At 48.6% G+C, this 8465-nt stretch overlaps 1 pseudogene; it reads left to right on the top strand.

The window, feature by feature from the left end:
• The first annotated feature begins 2126 nt into the window (after positions 1 to 2126).
• Positions 2127 to 7160, top strand: LOC121838367 (annotated as a pseudogene).
• Positions 7161 to 8465: the final 1305 nt, after the last annotated feature.

Here is an 8465-nt window from a genome sequence, read left to right as displayed (position 1 = left end):
TTCACAAACAGCACAAGGTACAACATGAGATATTTACACTCTACATTCCCATATACACGGCTAGTCGACACCACCAGCTTATATACTGCTGTATTTTCTGTGACCGATTAGGATGGTGACCACTGTCATATTTTGCATAAATACGAAAAGACTGTGCGAGATTTATCCGTATATATTATTTTCCTCTACTGCCCTTAGGAAAGCGCTCGCATCTCTAATGTAATTCATTGCAAAAGTGAACTGCAGGTTATAAATCAAATTAAATTGTCGCTACACGTCACGTTTTTATCAGTTTCGTTTTCTCGCTTGTCTACACTTCAAGTATACAAAAGCCTGTTTAATTAATTGTATTAATTATTGACTCCAATTACTGCAATCACAACTTTCTGAACACGCTGATGCATTTTCTTTTCTGTTTTTACATATCCGAATGACTTCAGCGGCGGTGGAGTAAATGTTGAGCTAGCGAAGCCCGTCCGCCGGTCCTCCCCGAAGTGTTGTTTCAGTTTTCTTCGTTTCGCTACAATTGTTTCTGCTCAACGCGTGTCTTTTAAATATGCGTCTATGCGCTCGCGCTCGCGCCAAGAGGACAGTGCATAATTGCCGTTTTCGGGTCCGTGACTTCACCTACAGCGAACGCGAAATACGTATGCTAAATGATCTGAAGCCTGGTTCAGACAGTTGCGTTTGACTGCGTTGTGGCAGCGAGAAACCAGGGCATCCCTGCTGCTTATGTCCGTGCCAAGACGATTCCTTTAATTGGATTCCACGCTTCATACGAAGCATAGATGTGCCGGTGAGTCGCTTTCGGTTCTCGACGCAACGCTGTTAAACGCATTCAAACGCAAGTGTCTGAACCGGCCTCAAGCATCAAAGAACGCTGAGAACATAGTTCGCTGCGCTGCACCTGCTGGCTTCTCCAACAAAACTTTTTCTAAAAAAAAAAAAAAAAATCTAAATCGAAAGTAGCATGTATATGCTTGCCAACGCCTTATTTTTGGAAATTTACTTAGAATCTTTTATATAGCTAAAAGGAACGCGTGCCGAAAGGAGTGAAATCCTAGTCCCCTTCAAAGTACTCCCCCTTGGATGAAACACACTTGTGTGAAGCATTTTCGTTTGAAGCATTTTTTATCGAGTATGCTCGATGAAATGTGCCAAATGAGCCAGTGAAGGCGAATCATATGTCCATAGACTAAGAAATACTGAAATACACGGGCATGATCCCAGATGTCTGTGTACGTTCGTCCTGTTCGGCCTCAGTCGTGGTGTTCAATGCTTCATACTTCACTGCACTTGAAAGCAGAAAAAATGGGTATGACAGGCGTGCAAGTTCGGCGGAACCGAGGAGGCCATTTGCAACTGATCTGCACGCAGAACTCGCCGATCACACCTTTAATGAGAGCACGCTCTTTACTAAACCGCAAAATAAAAGACGACAAGAGTATCTCGTCCGGCGAACATTCCAGTCAACTCACGCCTGTGCGTTTCTTCCAGTGCTTTTCTAGAAAGTTGGTTAAATTCCTCGAGCACGACGCCAGCTGCCAGCTGCCAGCTGTTGTTTACTAGCAGTACACGGTAAAACCCGCGAAGGAACCAAAAGGGACAACCGCGATACTTTTTATCTGCCTCGGGTTTTAGTAGGTGCCTACCAAAGTTGCCTATACTCTTTGGCGTGTTTGTTTTCTGCCAGTTTTAGGCGAACCGAGCCACACGCCTGTTTCGACCTGTTCAAATTTGAATAAATGGTAACCAACGCACAAAGAAAACAAGGTTCAAGTACTTTTTGAGATTTTTGAAGTGACTTTTGCTATTGAATGACTGATGCACTTGAATGTTCAATTCAAGAGTTTATAGAACGTGACTACCCCATGCTTGCCACTTGCCAACAGGGTGGTAACGCTCAATGGCTCGAGCCCAGTGGGTAGTTCAATAAGACTGTGGGGTAGTTACCGCCGTCAAAACGCATGATGACTAGGCAGGGTGCTCACTTTTTCTTAGAGTGCAGAGGAACACACTACAGACAAACAAAGCGACGTCAAAGACTCCGAATCGGACCAGGGTAGCACTGCCTTCAATTTGAAAGCGACGGGATCTTCGCCGCCAGCCCACCTGACCCAGCAGGCATGTCAAGTCGACTGGTCAGTGTTTAATAAGGCATGTAGTTTTCACGCGCCACCCGTGAAGCACGAAGGAGTCTTGCCTCACGACGCGCCGCCCCCTCTCTCTCACCAGGTCCCCACGATCGATGCCGCCAAAACCAACATGTTGGTGGCATCATCGGACGCTCCTCACAAGGTCCGTACCTCAACCCCGTCTTCCTCGTGTCCAAGTCAGCCACCGAGTCTCGCTTTGTTTTAGACTGCGCAGCACTTACGCCTTACAGCCAGGCACCTCAGTTCCACCTTAGTCCCTGCTCCAGGCCATCGAAGTAGGCCCACTCCCGCCCAAAGCATGTATGGTGAAGCTCGACCTTCCCGAGGCTTTTTACCATAGCACGCTTGATCCCACCTCCCGGAACCTGACCACATTTAGAGTAGGCCGCCGTTACTGTCGTTTGTGAAATATGCCCTTCGTGATACACACGGTGCCGTTTTACATGCAGCTCTTGGACACAGCCATTGCCAAGGAAATGCGCGCGCGTGGACTGTTGGCTTGGTCTCACGTACACAACTTCGTCTGCGCCCATCCCGACCCAGACAAGTTGGCGGCTACGGTGCGCTTCTTCATGGAGGACTTGCTTTGATCGGGATTTCTCTTAAACCTAAGCGACACGAGCACAGCCCACGCGACGCATGGGTTTTCTTGGTTTCAGGCTCGACACAGCCGATGACAGCATTTCGCACACGCCAGAATGGCTCCGAGTCACTCCTCGTGTCCTTTGCTCGCTGGAGCGCCCGCTTCCCCTCTAGGCGCTCCAGGGGGCGGCGGGCTACTTGGAATTTTACTTTCTCTCTATGGCTCTGGGTTGTTTCCTTCTTCGTTTTCCGTTTGGCAAAGTCTCAGACCAAATTCTCCTTTCACTCAACTGGCTTCCTTTTGCACGCGTTTCGCCGACTTTGCCGCACTGCCAACCACTCTCCCTTTTCCCCGCTACCCAACAGCGCATGGACAGATGCCTCCGGGGTCGGTTTCGGCGTAGATGTTGGGACTGTGCGAAGGCAATCATCGCCCCTCTGCCGAGGCCAATATATATCTCCGGGAAGGACTCGCCCTGTTGTGGTGCGCGTGTATTGCCGTGAAAGGGACTCTTCTACACACGAAGAACAGAGCTTTGGCTCTGGCTCTGCACCGCGGCCATGGACGAGCTTTGCCTTGGGCGATTGCCATCGCAATTTTTCTTTCTTTATTTATTTATTTAGATTTATTGAGAAACCTCGGAAAACCCTTCTGATGTTCCTTCCGCCGCCCGCAGCAAAAGAAGGAAAAGATGTCTGGCGCCGAGCACGTGGACTCGATGGCCCGCCGGCTCGCCATCGCGTGTCAAGCCCAAAACGCTAGGTCGGACGGGGCTGACAACCGACGGTGCCGATTTTGTTGGCATATCGGTATCAAGAAAATGAAGAGAGACGGCACTGGCAATAGCCCAAGGCGAAGTTCGTCCACGGCCGCGGTGCAGCGCTTGAACGAAAGCTGTGTTTTCCGTTTGTAGAAGTCCCTTTCACGCCAATGCACGCGCACCAGAGCACTGCGAGTCCTTCCCAAAGGTATATTGGCCTCCGCAGAGGGCTCTGATAGCTTTCGCACAGTCTCTATACAAGTACTCCAAAAAATACTCCGGAGGCATCTGTCCATGCTCTGTCGGGTAGAGGGAGAAAGAAGTTGGAGCGGTGGGCAGTGCGGTAAAGTCGACCAAACACGCAGATGGGAGGGAAGTCAATTGAGTGAAAGAATGTTAGTTCTGAAACTCTGTCAAACACGTGAACGAAGAAGAAAAAAATGCCAAGCCATAACTAGAAGTGTGAAATTCCGAGTAGCCCGCGGCCCGTATAATAAATATAAATTGACATGTAAGCACACCCGGCCGGACATTGGGAGGCTCAGAGTTCAAGTCCTAGCTCCGCCGCTTATTTTGGCTTTCGGAGGTTTCGTAAAACATTGATTCATTCATGAGGCACTGTTCATTTATGTGCATATTTTCGAATTTATATATATATATATATATATATATATATATAGAGAGAGAGAGAGAGAGAGAAGAAGAAAAGAACCCTTAATGAAAACAACAACAACGAACGATTTAATCTTCGACGTTTCGGCCGGAGTCCGAAGGCCGGACTCCGGCCGAAACGTCGAAGATTAAATCGTCCGTTGTTGCTGTTTTCACTAAGGGTTCTTTTCTTCTTCTGTACCCACGCCTTCGGCCCCCCGCCACCATGCCTGTTTGTCACGTTCCTGAAGTGACAGTGAAAGCGAAAGACGAAGAAGGGGGCAAGCTCGAGCAAAAGGTAAAGAAGAAGCTCGCGCAGGACATTCGACGACTTAACCTGAAGGGCGGCAGCTCACACGCAAACGCTCCCGGCAGACCAGGCTTCGCTCCTGGTGAACCCTGGCTCCGCTCCAGGTCTTCTCGCCGCCATCGAGCCGAAGCGACGTCGTGCCTTCTGCTTGCACCAGAAGCCCGGAGCATTGGACTTCGAGCTCGAAGGCGGACGCGAAGGGGTGGCCTCGCAACACTCCAGTCAACCAAGGCCGCGTACCTGGTCGGTCAAGCGCCACCATCGAACCGGTGCTGGGTGGCCTAGAGCTCCTAGCAAGGTTGGACCCACACCCTTAACATCGAAGAACAAGGCCGCGTTCCGGCCTAAGCAAGATCGACGCTCGAGACTGTGAGTGTTCTGAGCTCGCGACCAAGACTAACTGTATTGACTGTAGCTATTTAACCAATCTATTTTTGTTCTTTCGCTTCCGCTTATAATTTTCTTCCTGTTCAGTTTTTTTGTGCTAGTGAGTAAATTAATCTTCGTTCGTCTACTTATGTGTCGCTTCGTCTTTCGACATGCTCTCGTCCCCTCGGAGGAACATGACAATTGGCGAGCTTGCCAGGATGATGGCCAATTCTGACGTCTTGTTCTTCTGAAAGGTAGAGGAGCGTCGGAAGGCGAAAGGCATCCAGGGTCATGGAGGTAGAGAAATTAACGGCTGTCGGAAAGGAGCTGGGCTATGCTGGGGCAGAGTTGAGAAAATGGGTGGACGACGAAAGAGCGCGATTAAGAGAGGAGAGAGTTCACGAGCGTGAGTTGGCAAGGGAAAACCGTGTGGGGAACTACCTAAGGAAGCTACCCTAGAGAAGGAAAGGGCGATATTGCAGTTGAGAATCGCTGCGCGAGGGGGTCACCGGGAAGGGGCTGATGGGCAACGCGGAGACGCGCCAGTCCAAGCTCTCCGAGGGAGTCCTCACAAGTTGATCCCGCAATTCAACGAGCGGAGGGACGGTCTCGATGCATACCTGCAGCGTTTCGAGCGCACGGCGACAGGTTTGGGATGGCCTCAGGACAAATGGTTGCCGACATTAGGCCTGTGTCTGACAGGAGAAGTGCACACGGTGGTTGGTCGCATGACACCCACGGACGCATTGGACTATCCTAAAGTAAAACTGGCTCTGCTCCTGAGATTTAGGTACACAAAGGAGGGATACCGTGAGAGATTTCGGGATGCTAAACCCGAGGAGGGTGAAACTAGGAGGCAGTTCGCCGCTATGCTGGCCGGTTACTTACTTTGATCGGTGGATTGAGGTGTCAGAAACCGAAAAGACCTTCGAGGCGCTACGAGACGCGGTTCTGGTGGAACAGTTTCTTAGGACCTTCTCAAGCAAGCTAGCTGTATTCCTTAAGGAGAGAGACTGTCGAAATTTGGATGAAGTGGCAGCAAAAGCTGACTTCTTTTTAGAGGCGCAAGTGCAATCGAGCACAGGTGGCAAACAGAAAGAAGATACGGCAAAGAAACTGAGTGCAGAAGATCCAGCTAATAATGATAAAGGCGAGGCCAGGAGAAGTAGCCGCTGCTTTCTTTGTAGGAAAGCGGGTCACAGGGCAGAAAATTTCCGGAGCAAGGCTCAACGGTTTAAATCACCCGCGTGTTGGAACTGTGGACGCACGGGTCACAGGGCTGATCAGTCCAAGGCGGTGCAGGACGGAAGACACCAGGCTTCATGCTTGTGGGCAAGGCCTACAGCTACCGCCGACGAGCCAGAGGAATCCTTCGTCACGCTGAGGAACGGAGACAAGATTCCGGTGGCAAATGCAGCCGTTGGGAGAGCTCCGAAGTTCCTTGCAGAGAATATGCCCGCGGCTGAAGGACGCCTAGGGAGCAGGCGAATAAATGTGCTCAGTGACACTGGGTGTAATATAGCAGTGGTCAGAAAGGACCTGGTCCCTCCGGAGGATTTCACCGGAAGATCAAGCGTCGTTTTCCTATTGGACCGGACAGTCAAGAACCTACCAGAGGCGAAGATTTCTATTCAGACGCCATTTTATGCCGGAACGGTTCTAGCGAAATGTATCAGTGACCCACTCTACGATCTGGTGCTGGGGAGTATTCCGCAGATCCGAAGTGCGGATGATCCAGATCCTGGATGGGAGAACGCACGTGAAGTTGAAGAAAAAAGTCCTGTCAGCGGCGCAGCGGTAAACCCAGGATCGGAGATACGAGCGGACGTCCACGAGATGTCCGGTGTATGCAAAAACAACGACGGCTCACGTCACGCGAATTTGGCGGAAGTTGCTGCAACCCATAACACAAGTGTCCCATGAAGTGGAGAAAGGAAAAACGAAGAGTTAGGCCTGAACGTGTCGCAGGTATCAAAGGTAGATACGACTCCAGAGACACTCGCTCGAGAGCAGAGAGAAGACTACTCGCTCAGAAGGTGTTTTGATGAAGTTGGGGAGATCACGAGAAGGTCGATGTCTGGGACGATGCTCCAGTTCTTTGTGAAAAACAGCATGCTATACAGGTCTGTTGAGTATTCGTCGGGAAGAAAGACGATTCAACTGGTACTCCCGAAGAAGTTCAGACTGGCGGTGATGACACTCGCGCATGATGGCATCATGTCCGGGCACCAAGTCATAAAGAACACGCTGGGCCTGGTGGCAGAAGAGTTTTTCTGGCCGGGGATGCAAAGCGATATCAAAAGGTACCTCCGATCATGCGACGTCTGTTAGCGCTCGGTGTCAAAAGGCAAAGTGGGCAGGGCGCCTTTGGGGAATATGCCCACGGCCGAGGCGCCTTTTCAGGAAGTAGCCATCGACATTATTGGAACTATCGCACCGAGCTGGTCGAAGCGACACGGATGGAAGGACGTTAATGTAAACAAGAATTGGGACGCAAATAAAAAGTGCCGAATTGCGTGCGCTAATCGAAAAATTCAGAGAGATTTTCTCCGATGTTGTGGGCTACGGGCGAAAAAGAATGCCTCGCGTTGGTATGGGCCGTCGCCAGATTCAAGTTGTTTCTGTATGGTTGAACTTTAAGGGTACAGACCGACCATCCGCCGTTAGAGCTTATGAACAGAGCCAAACATTCCGACAGCAGAGTTATGAGATGGATTATGGCATTACAATACTAGAGTTTTGATGTCGAATACATTAAGGGTAGAGACAACGCGGGCGCTGACTTCATGAGTCGCGTTTGAGGAGTCAGGACTGGCTTATATAATATACCAGGGAGCTCTGAGTCCCTTTGAAACAAGGTTACAGAAAAGTTACAGAAAGGTTTCCAGGAGCAGGTGTCTGGATGAAACTTTCAAGGGATAAACTGCCAAGTCAGAACGAGCGTTATGAACAGTGTTAAGACTGGTGCGAATATCAAGGTGTTACTTTGTTTTTATGTGTACGTTGATGTACACATAAAACCACGGGCGCGGTGATGCGCTCCGATAAGAAACCGAAATCCAGAAACGCGTCCAAATGAAGCGTTTTTACAGAACGCCGTAAAATGCTGCCCCGACGTTATATCCTTCCAAAAATAGTTAATTTAGTGGTTTTCGATGATGCTCTACAAGTTTCTAATTGAAACTATATATCTATTATCAGTAATTAAAAAAGTTAATTAACGAATTTTAATTAATTAGCCGACTTATCGCAAACATTAGCCACCCACATAATGTCCGCCTGGCCGTATAACCCACCTGCATAAACCGCATTAATGTAGCTTTCACGGACTTTTTTAAATAAATGTGTCAGAATTAAAAAAACACCCGGTATATATATATATATATATATATATATATATATATATATATATATATATATATATATATATATATATATATATATATATATAAATATATATATATATATATATACCGGGTGTTTTTTTTATTCTGTAAAAACACGGAAGGTTTATTTCTTCCGTGTTTTTGTTTCTCTGACTTGGGATTTTCAACTTTGTTTATATATATATATATATATATATATATATATATATATATATATATAAGGCCGGAGTCCGGCCTTCGTCAGCTTCCT

This window comes from Ixodes scapularis, unplaced genomic scaffold (genome assembly GCF_016920785.2).
Source record: "Ixodes scapularis isolate PalLabHiFi unplaced genomic scaffold, ASM1692078v2 PGA_scaffold6__148_contigs__length_123643588, whole genome shotgun sequence".
Lineage (NCBI taxonomy): Eukaryota > Metazoa > Arthropoda > Arachnida > Ixodida > Ixodidae > Ixodes > Ixodes scapularis.
This window is presented reverse-complemented; position numbering and strand designations above follow the sequence as displayed.